General features: G+C 41.8%; 1 protein-coding gene across 1 annotated transcript in view; it reads right to left on the bottom strand.

The window, feature by feature from the left end:
• Positions 1-13,443, bottom strand: part of LOC122801555 (E3 SUMO-protein ligase RanBP2-like) — a 2,328,503-nt gene that overhangs the window by 1,483,372 nt on the left and 831,688 nt on the right. The window lies entirely within an intron of this gene.

Raw genomic sequence — 13,443 nt, 5'->3', positions numbered from 1 at the left:
TAAACCACTTGATCTCAGACAGCACAGAGATGGACTTCCTGAATCTGATGTTCCTAGAGGAGCTGTACACCCTTACTGTTCATGAAACCATTCGCTATGCTGCACAGAGGCAGTCCACAGCAGGCAAGGTTGATATGCGGTGGAGTCCCGTTTGCCCAGGAGACATGCGCACATTTCTAGGTGTCAGAATATACATGTCTACTGTACATGTTCCTGAATACAGGCAGTACTGGGAAATGCACCATGTTTATGGTTGCTTCCCAATAGCGGAGTACATGACCAGAGATGGGTTTGAAAAAAATTCAGCAGTACTTCCACTGGAAGGATAACAGCCTGAGGCTACCACAGGGCTCTGTGGGTCATTACAAGCTACATCATGTACGGCCAGTACTGGATGCAGTACTTCATGCATGCAGGACGCGTTACAATGTGCATCATGAGGTGGCTGTAAACACTTGACATTTAGACAGTTTATGCCTGGTAAGCCCGAGAGGTATGGTATTAAGGTGTAGGTGTTGGCAGACAAGGAGTATGTACGTGAATTCCAGGTATACACTGGAAAAGAGGAGAAGAATACAGAGGTCAGACTGGCAGAGTTGTGGTTGACTTAACTAGGGTCTGACTGGCAAGCAGCATCACATTTACTTTGATAACTTCTTTACCTCTGTTCCGCTGGCACAGCAATTGCTTTAAGATGGTCTACACTGTTGTGGAACCATGCGCACCAATAAGTCAGGATGGCCTCTAACATTCAATAGACAGGCCATTGGAAAAGCAGCTCAAGGCTACTACAAGTGATTCCAGAGTGGACCACTGCTAGCTACTGAATGGAAGGATAGCGACCCAGTATTCCCCCTGTCAATTAACTGCAACCCAACCTTGCCAGTCTCCTGCACACACAGGAGAAAGCGTGATGGAAGCAAGGTATCAGTGCCATGTCCACCAGTTGTAAACATGTACAACATATAAACAAATCCCAGCTGGTAGATACACAGGAAATCCAAAGTGGAAAAGCAGACAACCGACTCCACGGCAATGTAAAATCACGAATATTTTATTCCAACATAGTACAAAACACAAAATGGATTGAGCGCTTTCGTCTCCACCCTGGAGACCTCTTGAGAATCAATTAAACAGGACAAAGATGCCACTATTATATGCTCACTAATGAATTAATCAAAAATCAATTAACAGCAATTAAATCATATTTAGCAATTGGCCACAACCAATTAACTATTACAATTGAAAAAGCCTTTAAAAACTATGAACTAGTTGAGTGTATAAAAATGTGTACCAGACCACTCGTACCTATTGTTTTAAAACTACATTGTGTAGAAAAAAACCATCAACTTATAAAATGCTACTTATCTAATAAATATATATATTTAATATATTTAGTATATCGTATATAAATGTTATCTATGTATAAAAAATATATATTTATATGTATATATGACAATATAATAACAAGTATTAAGTATATTAAAATATAACGCAGTACATAAGTAATTTTATATTATATATTATAGAATATAAATATAAATATTAATGTTAAATAATAAATATTACATATACTTACTTTAAACAATTAAAATTAAAAAACAATGAAGTAATAAAGAAAATATAATATAATATGTTATGAATAATATAGTATTTGTGTTGGTTAAAACCTAAAAAATATATATATTACAATATTACAATATAAAAAATATATATATTAAAATATTACAATATAAAAAATGTAAAAATAGATGTTCTGTATATAGGCATAGTGACACTGACATACATAACCAAATGTAGAACTAATATAACCCAATCAGGTAGATGCATTTTTTTAAAATCTATTTTTACATTTTTTATATTGTAATATTTTAATAGATATTTTTTATATTTTTTATATTGTAATATTTTAATATAAATATATATTTTTTAGGTTTTAACCAACACAAATACTATATTATTCATAACATATTATATTATATTTATTACTTCATTATTTTTTAATTTTAATTGTTTAAAATAAGTATATGTAATATTTATTATTTAACATTAATATTTATATTTATATTCTATAATATATAATATAAAATTACTTATGTACTGCGTTATATTTTAATATACTTAATACTTATTATATAGTCATATATACATATAAATATATATATATATTTTTTATACATAGATAACATTTATATATGATATACTAAATATATTAAATATATATATTTATTAGATAAGTGGCATTTTATAAGTTGATGTTTTTTTTCTACACAATGTAGTTTTAAAACAATAGGTATGAGTGGTCTGGTACACATTTTTATACATTCAACTAGTTCATGGTTTTTAAAGGCTTTTTCAATTGTAATAGTTAATTGGTTGTGGCCAATTGCTAAATATGATTTAATTGCTGTTAATTGATTTTTGATTAATTCATTAGTGAGCGTATAATAGTGGCATCTTTGTCCTGTTTAATTGATTCTGAAGAGGTCTCCAGGGTGGAGACGAAAGCACTCAATCCATTTTGTGTTTTGTACTATATGTTGGAATAAAATATTCGTGATTTTACATTGCCGTGGAGTCGGTTGTCTGCTTTTCCACTTTGGATTTCCTGTGTATCTACCAGCTGGGATTTGTTTATTCATAGTTGCTTTTAAACATGTACAACAGTTACATGAATGGGGTGGACCGAGCAGATCAGCTCAGGACATAGTATCCCAATGCCAGAAAGGCCCGCAAATGGTGGCTGTACCTGTTCTGGTTCTTACAGGATTTGGCCATTGTCAGTGCTTTCATTATATTCAGAGAAAGTAACAGCCACCAGCAAATGTCACGCTCTGGATGTGCAATTCCAGCAACACAGTTACAGTTCTGAAGGAACCTAAGCTTGCATCTACTTGCCAGTTACACAAAGAGGAAAAGATGCACTGAGATTACTGTCCCAGAGGCTGTGAGACGATTTGAGAATGACTCTCATTTTCTAGTGAAATGGCGTAAATCAAGTTGCAAAAACTGTGCCAGCAAGGGTAAACGTGCTGAGCCATCATGGGGATGCCCGCATTGCAAGGTCAACCTGTGTGTCGAATGCTTTGGCGAGTACCATGGCCATAAATTTCTAGTGGGTTACTGATGTCAGGAATGGCACATGTTGCAATGCACAAGACAAATCAAGATGTGCATGTTCTTGTTGGTAGATGCATCGTGTGGGAATACCCAGCCACCACGGATGTTATCATCCACCGGGATCGCAGTTGGGAACTTGGAGACTTCAGCTCTGTCCCATAGTGCTGCTGTCCTAGGTAATGATGGCCTCGGGGTTGCCACTGTGATGCACTGTTTCCTACTGGGAAAGGACACATGCGAAACGACAAAGCCTGGGTCAGTCTTGGTCTTTTCCCATGTTGTCTTGGTGTGGCTCTCCAGTCAGTCTACCTCCCTTCAGGTGTAGTTAATGTATGCAGGTCAGGACAACAGGGTTTACATTAGGTCTTCCTTTCCACTCCTTAGGGCCACTGCCGAAAAGACACATGTAAACGGCAGAGGTAAAGCAGTGTGCCCTACACTGCTTTTTCTGTGTGCATGTGCCCTTTCTGTGCCCCCTTGACAGTTACCGGCCAAGGCCTTCAGCAACAAGGCCAGGAAAGTGCCTCTTCAGTCTTTTTTTTCCAACTGCTCTTGTGTTGGTGGATGCATCGCGGGGGGTATACCCAGCCACCATGGAGCTTATGATCCACCTGGATCGCAGTTGGTAACTTGGAGAGACTTCAGCTCAGTCCCATAGTGCTGCTGTCCTAGGTAAGCATGGCCTTAGGTGTGCCACTGTGATGCAATGTTTCCCTCTGGGAAAGGACACACGCAGAAAGACAAAGCCTGGGTCAGTCTTGGTCTTTTCACATGTTGCCTTGGTGTAGCTCTCCAGTCTCCCTCCCTTCAGGTGTAGTAAATGTACGTAGGTGAGGGTAGTAAATGTATGAAGGTCAGGGCAGCAATTAGTTAAGTTACTTCCGTCCCTCATCCCTTAGGTCCACTGCTGAATGGGCACATGTACAGAGAAAAGGCAAAGGTAAGGCAGACTAATAGTGATATCAGCAGTCTGAGTGGGCAGCCAGCAGAGGTATGGGACACTTCAGATAACCACAAGCTGGAGCTCCATGCCTGTCCTTGTCATATTAGTGGAGCGGCAGTGCTTACCCTGCTTTTACTCTTTACATGTGCCCTTTCTGTGGCCCCTTGTCAGTGTCCACCCATGCAGTATTTTGGGTAAGGTAAGAATGTATCTTCTGCTGTTCTGGGAATCACTGGAAAGTGGTGCAGCTCTCCACTCAGTCTCCCTCCCTTCAGGTGTAGTAAATGGATGTAGGTCAGGGCAAGAGGGTTTACATTACCCCCCCCCCTTTCAGTCCTTGTGGACATTGCAAAAGGACACACGTAAATGGAAAAAGGAGAGGTAAGGCAGAGTGCTGGCATTGCATGCAATCAGGAGTCATTGCTGCTACAAGCAGTCTGAGTGGGTAGCCAGCACAGCTATAGGACACTTCAGACGCCCACGACTTGAAGCCCCATGCCTGTACTTGGCATTAGTGGAGTGGCAGTCCTTACTCTTTTTTCTGTTTACACGTGCCCTTTCTGTGCCCCCTTGTCAGTGTGTGTAATTCGCTGTTTTCACGGGCAGTAGGTATGTACCTCTGCAGCGTCATCACCACTTATGTACCTAATACAAAGAATACTGCTCCTGTGGATAGGATGTAAGATTTGGATGGGATAACCAGGTAATGCATATGATAAACATACATATGTAGTCTTCCACTACATCTGCCAAACACCAGTAGTAATCTGTTTGCATTTTCTTTCCTCTGCAGGTTTGTCCACCTTCCGACACTGACATGGCTTCACGACCAGGAGAACGACAAATGACAGTGTGGGTACATTCACTGGGCTGCTAGTCATGCCTCCGAAACTGAAAATTGGTACAACTTGAGCTTCCCCACATCCACTGCGAAGGTATACTGGATTGCAAGAAGAGGTATGCATTGGAGCAGAGTACTGCAGTTATTGGAAGAGAAGTGTTCCATCTACCCTGAGCCTGACATTCTTGTGCTTCACACTGGAGGGAATGATGTCATCAGTAAACCACTCGGAAGGCTACTGTTTCAAATCACAGCAATTTTAAACACCTGCAGTCTTGGTGGCCACATTGTCATTTTCTGTGGTCTGATATAAATCCTTGACAGATAAGGAAAACAGCAAACAGTCAATGGGCAGCTCACAAGGCCAGACGTTTACAGAATGGGTTCATACATAGCTTGATGCACAGGGTCGGTGGATCTACAATCTGCCATGACAGCATCACCGCGGAAGATGTTCACCTGTTCAGAAGGGATGACTTTCACCTAACTGAGGAGGGCATTGCATTCTTCCTGACTGACCTCCACAATGACGTGAGAAGAGCTATGCAGGATTGGTAACACGCAGCTTATGAGAAGAATGGAAAACACCCATGACCAAGTACGATCAGTAAAGTAAGTAAAACTCTTATGAAATGTGTTGTGTAAATTATATTTTTCTGAGTCTGGTGAATAACTGTGGTAAGAAACTGGTGAGGATGCTGAGCAAGAACTGTTTCAGGAAAGTGCTACCACGTACAATCTAATGTCAGTGACCATCCTGCAATATTCCTTTTTTTAGTCTGCTGTTATCAGGCATGTGTAGAGTTTAGATGACAGGAAGGGCTTACTAATACAGAACTTGATCCCTTAGGTCCATTGCTGAATGGACACATGTAAAGAGAAAAGGCATAGGTAAGACAGACTGCTGACACTGAAGGAGGTTGTGAGACTGCAATGGTATCAGCTGCCTGAGTGGGTAAGCCAGCACAGCTATCAGACAGATGAGATGGCCTTGCCTGCCACTGAAGTTCCATGCCTGTCCTGGGTTCATTAGTGGAGTGGCAGTCCTTACCTTGCTTTTTCTCGTTACAAGTACCCATTCAGCAGTATGTTGGCTACACGAAGAACATGTATATTTACAATCATGTGTGTCTACATGGTAAAACAACTGCTTCTGAATGCTGTACACATGTACAGATATCAGTTTTGTTAGGACTCAGATTTTGGTAATTATGATTTTTTTCATATTTTGGTAAATACCTCATTTTGAAGACAGTATTGATGGTCCCAACCTGGTAAAAGAAAGTACAGTTTTGTACCCATCATAAATGTAGATGTTCGAGTGTATACACTGCTGTCTTGGTCCGGCGTCAGTTGCTGTCGTTTCTTCCCTGATGTCAGTGCGCCAGGGGTATACAAGATGCAGCCGATGCCATTTTGTTCAGTTTTTCTTGCCCCAGATGTCAGGTGCCCCCAAACAGGTAGGCAAAGCAAATTGCTAATAAAACATGCATAAGAAAAGCAATCAAATACTTTGTTACCAGCAAATACTTCCCATAGGCAGCAAAGGATAGAATACTAGGGTAAGTAACAGCAAGTAAGAGGGGAAGGAGGGAGGGTAACCTGGACTGCAGCAGTGTTTACACTCGAACATCTACATTTATGGTAGGTACAAAACTGTACTATGTTCGTGTTACACTGCTGCAGTCATCACACTTGGGTAGAATCCCAAAGCAGAGGTAGGGTGGCTGGTTCTATAAGGCATTAGGGGTGGCTATAAGGCCCAGCAGAATTGCAGTGGCAAAGCCAGCTCTGGATTTAGAGTAAAGAGGCAGATGGTAATGCTTGGTGAAGGTATGTACAGAACTCCAAGTTGCTGCTTCCAAAATGTCCTTGGGTAGGTACTCCAAGTGGCTGTTGCCCTGGTGGAATGAGACCTAATGTTGTTAGGTGCAGTTTTCCCATGATGTGTATAGCAGAAACGTATGCAATGACCTATCCATTTTGAAATGGTCTGTTTTGAAATGGCTTTTCCCTGTGTTCCTGCAGCATATGATACAAACAATTGCTCAGTTTTTCTGAAAGCTTTAGTTTTGTCCAAGTAGAAGCGTAACTGCCTGTGTATGTCCTAGGAATGCAGCAATCTCTCCCCTTTATTCTGTGGGTTTGGATAAAAAGTTGGCAAGTGAATAGTTTGGTTTAGAACCACACTTGATACCACCTTTGGCATAAAAGTAGGGTTTGTTCTTAAAGACACCCTGTCTTGGTGGAATATGATGAAAGGTTCCACTGCCATTAGTGCCTGTAATTCTGAAATTCTTCGTGCTGAGGTTATTGCCAGGTGCAGAGCAGTTTTCCAAGAGACATATTTTAAGTCTGCTGAGTTAGCTGGCTCAAAAGGAGGTAAAGTTAATTTCTCCAAGACAAAGTTGAGGTCCCAAGTTGGAGTTGGTGCTCTACGGGGCGGTCTTATGTTTTTAGCCCCTCTGAGGTACTGTTTTACCAAAGGATGAGAAAAAAATGGTGGATCTGTGTTGTAATGAGCAGAGATGGCAGAGGCATGGATCTTAATGGATGAAAAGGCGAGGCCCTTGTCCAGCATCTCAGTCAAGTATTGTAGTATCCGAGGAATATTTGCGACAAGAGGGTCAAGGTTGTGAGAACCTGGTTCCAGGCACAGAATCTCTTCCATTTATCCAAATAGGCTTTCGTGGTGCTAGGCCTTCTGGCCTCCAGAATGACATCCATAGCAGCTTTGGAGAGAGGCATTGTTTGCTTGACTAAGGAATCTTCCATGCAGCCAGGTTTAAAGTCTTGAGCTGGCCGTGAAGTATCAGATTGTTTTGCTGAGTCAGAAGTTGTGAGATTTGAGGCAAAATCCATGGTGGTCCTTGTGCTACGTTCTTTAAGAGTGGGTACCAGTGCTGGCGTGGCCAGTCTGGGGCAATCAGGATCATCTTTGGCCTTTCTTGTCTGGCTTTTATGAGTACCTTTGAAAGGAGAGGCAGTGGTGGGAAAGCGTATACTTGTAGGTTTTTCCAGCTGAATGAGAGGGCATCCACTTTCCATGCTTATGGGTGGTAAGTCCTTGTGCAGAATTTCTGTAGCTGGCAATTCATTGGGGATGCGAACAGATCTATGTCCGGGTACCACCATTTCTGTGTTATCATCCTGAACATTTGTGGATGTAATTTCCACTCATGCGGATCCATGATGCTTCTGCTTAAGTCGTCTGCTAGTGTGTTTTTCTCTCCTGGCAGGAATTTCGCTTGCAGATGAACTTGATAGGTTATAGCTGTATTCCACAAGGTCATGGCTTGTCTGCATAGTGGATATGAATGAGTGCCCCCTTGTTTATGTACCACATAACTGTGGTGTTGTCTGTCTTTAGAAGTAGTTGTCCTGGATGCAGAAGGTCCTTGAAAGCTATAAGGGCATTTTGTACAGCTAGCATCTCTTTTTGATTGATGTGAAGATGCCTTTGTTCTGCGGGCCACTTACCCTGAATACATTTTCCTGCCATGTGTGCTCCTCAGGCATAATCCGAAGCATCTGTTGTCAGTGTTTGCCTGACTGTGGGTTGAGTGAAAGGCTGCCCTTGTTGAGGTGACAGGCTTGAGCCCACCATCGAAACTCCTGTTGAAGGCAAGGAATAAGTGGTATTACTGTTTCCAAACTGTGACAGTGTTGAGACCAGACACTCTTTAGGTACCACTGTAGTTTCCTCATATGCAGTTTTGCATATGGAATTAGTAGTATGCAAGATGCCATGTAACCCAAGGCCTGCAGAATTTTTCTTGCAGGGTGTTGAGTTTTTGTTGCCATCAATTGGAAATATTGAGTCAGTTGTCCTTGCTTGTCTGGTGTGAGATAAGCCATCTGGGCCGTTGTATTTAAGCTGGCACCCAGGAATATTATCTCTTGTGAGGGCACTAGTTTTGATTTCTTTTAGTTTACTGTGTACCCTAGGCAAATTAGCAGTCTTTTTACAAATGCCAGATGCTTTAGAAGAATGTCTTTGCTCTCTGCTTGAATAAGGCAGTCATCCAAATATGGGTAAATTTGAATTTCTTTTTGTCTGCAAAATGCAATTACTGGTGCCAGGCATTTTGTAAAGATCCTAGGCGTAGTAGATAAGCCAAGGGGCAGTGCAGAGAATTGGTAGTGCATTGAACCTGCTAAGAATCTGAGGTATCTTCTGCAATTCTGTCTGATAGGGACATGCAGGTATGCCTCCTTGAGGTCCAATGTTACGAGCCAAGCTTTCTTGCCCAGCATGGGAATAAGCTGCTGTAGTGTCAACATTTTGAATTTTGGAACATCCAGGTAAGTATTTAGAGAAGAAAGATCCAGAATGGGCCTCTAGGCTTTGTCCTTTCTGGGAACCAGAAAGAGTCTTGAGTAAAATCCTTGTCCTTGCTCCTGTGTTGGTACCTTTTGAAAAGTTCTCATGTCCATGAGTGCTGTAATTTGCCTTTGAGCCTCTGCCCATTGATTTGGTGGCAGATTTGGCATTCCTTTTAACCTTGGCAGAGGTGTGAAAGTGGAACCTGTAACCGTGAGATACAATATTGAGAACCCATTTGTCCTGGGTGATTATTTGCCAATTGTGACTGAAAAGTGCCAGTTTTCCTCCCAAGGGGGCTGCCAAGAGAGATGTTTGGCAGTTGTAGTGGGAAGTCACTGGGTCTGCTTTTTATAAGGTTGAGGCCCGTCTTCCCCTTCTTTCTGGGTTGAAGCACCCCATTGTAGAGGCCTGTAAGTACCTTGTGGCTAACCTCTGCCTCTTGGACATCTGTATCTTCCCCTTTGAGGCCTGTCTGAAAATGGAAAGGACCAATTCTTTGTTGGCCAATTTCTGCTAAATTGAGGAGGCTGAACCTGTAAGAAATCCTTCATCGTTTGCTTAGATTTTGCTTTATCCTCCATTTTCTTTAATACCTCTTCTGCCTTAACTCCAAATAAAACATCCTGCTGCAAAGGTGCATCCAATAAGTTTGCTTTAACATGATCTGGTAAGGTCTGTTCTTTTAACCAAGCATGTCTTCTAATGACAGACCCTGTAACTGCTGCTCTACAGGAGGCCTCTAAAGAATCAAAACTACATTGCAAAGTATGTTTTCCCACTTGTTCAGCTGCATGCAATAAATCCTGTATTTCCTTATAGTTAGGAAGATCTGAATTTGGAAGCATTTTTTGTTTCAACTGAGACATCAAATAATGCTGATATTTAAGCATGTGAAACTGACAATTTAGTGCTCTCATTGCTAAAGTTGCAGATGTGTATACTTTCTTTCCCCATCTGTCTAATGTTCTGGAATCTCTGTCAGAGGGGACTGGATCTTTTGCTGTAGAGGCCTTTACCCCTTTGGGACCCTGGGAAATAGTTTCAGGGTCAGCAACAGGGCTTTTATAAAGGAATTTGTGAGAATCAGGGACTCTAATATCTGTCTGGCTTAACTGGAGCTGGAGGTAAAGAATCAGGATTTAAGCTGGATTCAGCATACACATCATCCACAATATCTAACACTGGTGGAATAGCAAGGGGTCTGTGTTGAAGTAATAAAAGGAAATCTCCGAGCCTTTTCTTGGATTCTGAGTAATCCTGGCTCTCCCAAAGGAAATGCTCCGGCATGGTATGTAAGGTTTCCCCAAAGGAGTAGTCCCCTGGTGGAGAGGCTGAAGGAATAGATTCCTCAGCATCAGAGTCCTCATAAGGGGGTAAAGAGTATCCTTGGTCTGAGGATGAATCTGAGGAAATGGACACCTGGTTGGGATGAGTCAGTCTGCATCCTGTCTAGGCCTTTTATCAGGAGGAGGGTGGGACCCCCTGATCAGAGTAATAAGGTCTTCGGCCATTTTGAGCATCTGTTTCTTAGGCATGGAGGCCTGTTGCTGGTGAATGCTGAAGTTGTTTCTTTGTTTTAGATTTAGCAGAAGATTTAATGGTTAACTGAGTAGGCCTGAAAACACCCTCTGAAGTTGCGGGTTTTTCAGCTACTCCGGAGCCCTCTGAAGGGTTAGTCTCGGTAGCTCTCAAGTCTGGTGTATCCGAAGGCCCAGCCATCTCCACGTGGGAGTCAGAGGTGGCCTGTGGTTCTAAAGAAGTGGTCATCAGGGGCTGCGAAGGCGCCTCGCTGAAAACCGAAGAACTGGCGACTGGCCTAGAAGAGGCTTTGTCGTCAGTTTTGGGCCTCGGATGCCTGTCCTTGTCTTTGCGCTTTTTGTGTATTCCGGTTGTCGATAGTTCAGACGGCATGGTGTAATTGAATTTTCTGCCAAAATAATGTCGGGCAAAATCAAACCGACGTTTAATAGTGCGCTTGTTAAACCTAGCACAAAACCGCCACCAGTGACGTTGTGGTCTGGGCTTAGGCATGGGATACAATAGGAATGGAAATCCTTATGAGGTATTTGCTTCCCACAAGAAATACAATTATTAACTTTTACTGATATCGGTCTGAGGCAAGAAAAAGTTTCCTCAACAGGGTACTTAGCCTTTGTAGAAGACTTCGGTTCTGGATTCGGAATGAAAATCTCAGGAGTCGGCCGACCAGCACTTGCTAACTGCTTTTGCATCGCGCACTGCGCGGCAAGAAAGACTGAAGAAAATGGTGTCGGCTGCATCTTATATACCCCTGGCGCACTGACGTCAGGGAAGAAGCAACAGCAACCGACGCCGGACCAAGACTTTGGAACTCGGGCCGACTGCGGGACCGCCTGACGGCAGGATAACCAAAGTGTGATGACTGCAGCAGTGTAACACGATGAACATCTGTCCCTGTAGGTCTGAAGAAGTTGGGAGTATTTTCTCTTATGATAGTGCTCACAGTAATAGAGTTTTTGTGTTCCTGAAGCCGATTCATATTTTCTTTTGCCATGGTAAAAGAACTGTCCCTCTATGTTGTACACATGTACGGACATCAAAGTTTGTTTCGGACTTAGGTTATGGAAATTATGATTTTTTTTTAAATATTTTGGTAAATAACTTTGCAAGGGAGCATGTCAGTGTGCCAAGTAATACCCAATTTTGAAGACAGTGTTACTCCTTACAACATGGTAAAAGAACTTTGTCTGTGCACTGTACACATGCACAGATATCACAGTTTTAGTCTCGTATGATTATGAAAATTATACATTTCCAATACTTCTCATTATTATGCCCATATCTTTGCAAGGGAGCATGGTGATGACAAATGATGCATCATTTTGAAGCTGACATTTAGACGCACAACTTCTATACTGATATGTAGGCTATATCTGTTACAGGTGATGAGACATTATGCTTTATCAATCAATTATTATATTAATCATATTTCTGAGTATGTCTCCATAAAGGAGCATCACACAGTAATGGTAAAGGTATCATTTTACAGCTGACATTCATACTAACAAATTAAATACAAATTGTATGGGTCTACATGGTACACTGACCAAGATATTGTGCTTTACTTTTCCAAAAAGGTAAAAAAATATGCACAATATCAACATTCCTTGCCAAATATTTAATAATGACTGATATGCAGTATCAACATTTACACTGTTGGAAAGCTCCGTGTCTGCTGAACAACTTTCGCGTTTACATTTTTAGTCTAGCTCTTATAGTTAAAGAGTTATGAACATTTGTTTTTTGTATGGTATTACAAATGGATTTTCTGAATTTGAGCTCTGGCTGCACTGTTCCTATGGTGGAATTAAGCAGGCAGCTTTTTCTGAGCTGCTCCGTAGTGAATGAATTGAGAAAAGTTTAAGAGTAGACACATTTAGTTTTCTGTTTCTTTTCAACACAGTTATTTATGGAGTCAGCAGCATCCCCAGGGATGGGCACAACATTCTGATCATACAGTGGAGTCTTCCCTGTTCTCTCTCCCAGGACTGATGCGACAAGACAGTCTCTCTCCCTTGCCCATGGAGGTGACCCCAGCCACCAGTGAGGATATGGTTAAACCCTGGTCCATAGTGGCTGTAGGTGCTAAATTACAGGCACCTGGGATAAAAGGGTGGTCTGAGGAACAAGCTAGACAGAGTCATCCACCTGTGGCTGAGACAAACTGCTAGCCTGCTGTGGTGGCAAAGGCTGTTTGCTTAACTTTTTCTTTTTGTGTCTGGAAGGGCAGACATTGGGACCCCCATAAACACATCCACGGTCAAACCAAATGAAAATGGTGCCTCTGTTCCAGGGAAGCGATGTGGCAAAAAAATGATAAACATGTCACTAATGCAAAAATGCAGTAAAACCCACTTGAACACTTTGCCAACCCCAAAAAACAAACTTTCACCACAGAAAAACAAATGGTTTTCTATTACTTTAAACTGACGGGGAAAAAGTGCAGTCCTGTTTAAGAGGACAGTTCAGTTTCGTGACAGTCCATTAAAACCAAACTCCTAGCTTAAAATAACTTAAAATTTTTTTTTTATTGTACTTTCCTATTTTGGAATGTGGAAGTTTTCCACAAAGGGATCTTACCTGCCAAGCTAGGGAACAGCACAAGCTGACCATCGACCCTTAAAAGCCTGCAACGGAGTGCGCTCTTCAACAGCAGGAAAGAGGTGGGAGAGT

Source organism: Protopterus annectens, chromosome 5.part0 (genome assembly GCF_019279795.1).
Source record: "Protopterus annectens isolate FY-2018-M chromosome 5.part0, PAN1.0, whole genome shotgun sequence".
Taxonomy (NCBI): domain Eukaryota; kingdom Metazoa; phylum Chordata; order Ceratodontiformes; family Protopteridae; genus Protopterus; species Protopterus annectens.
Note: the sequence above shows the minus strand (reverse complement) of the source record. Positions and strands in the feature narration are given on the sequence as shown.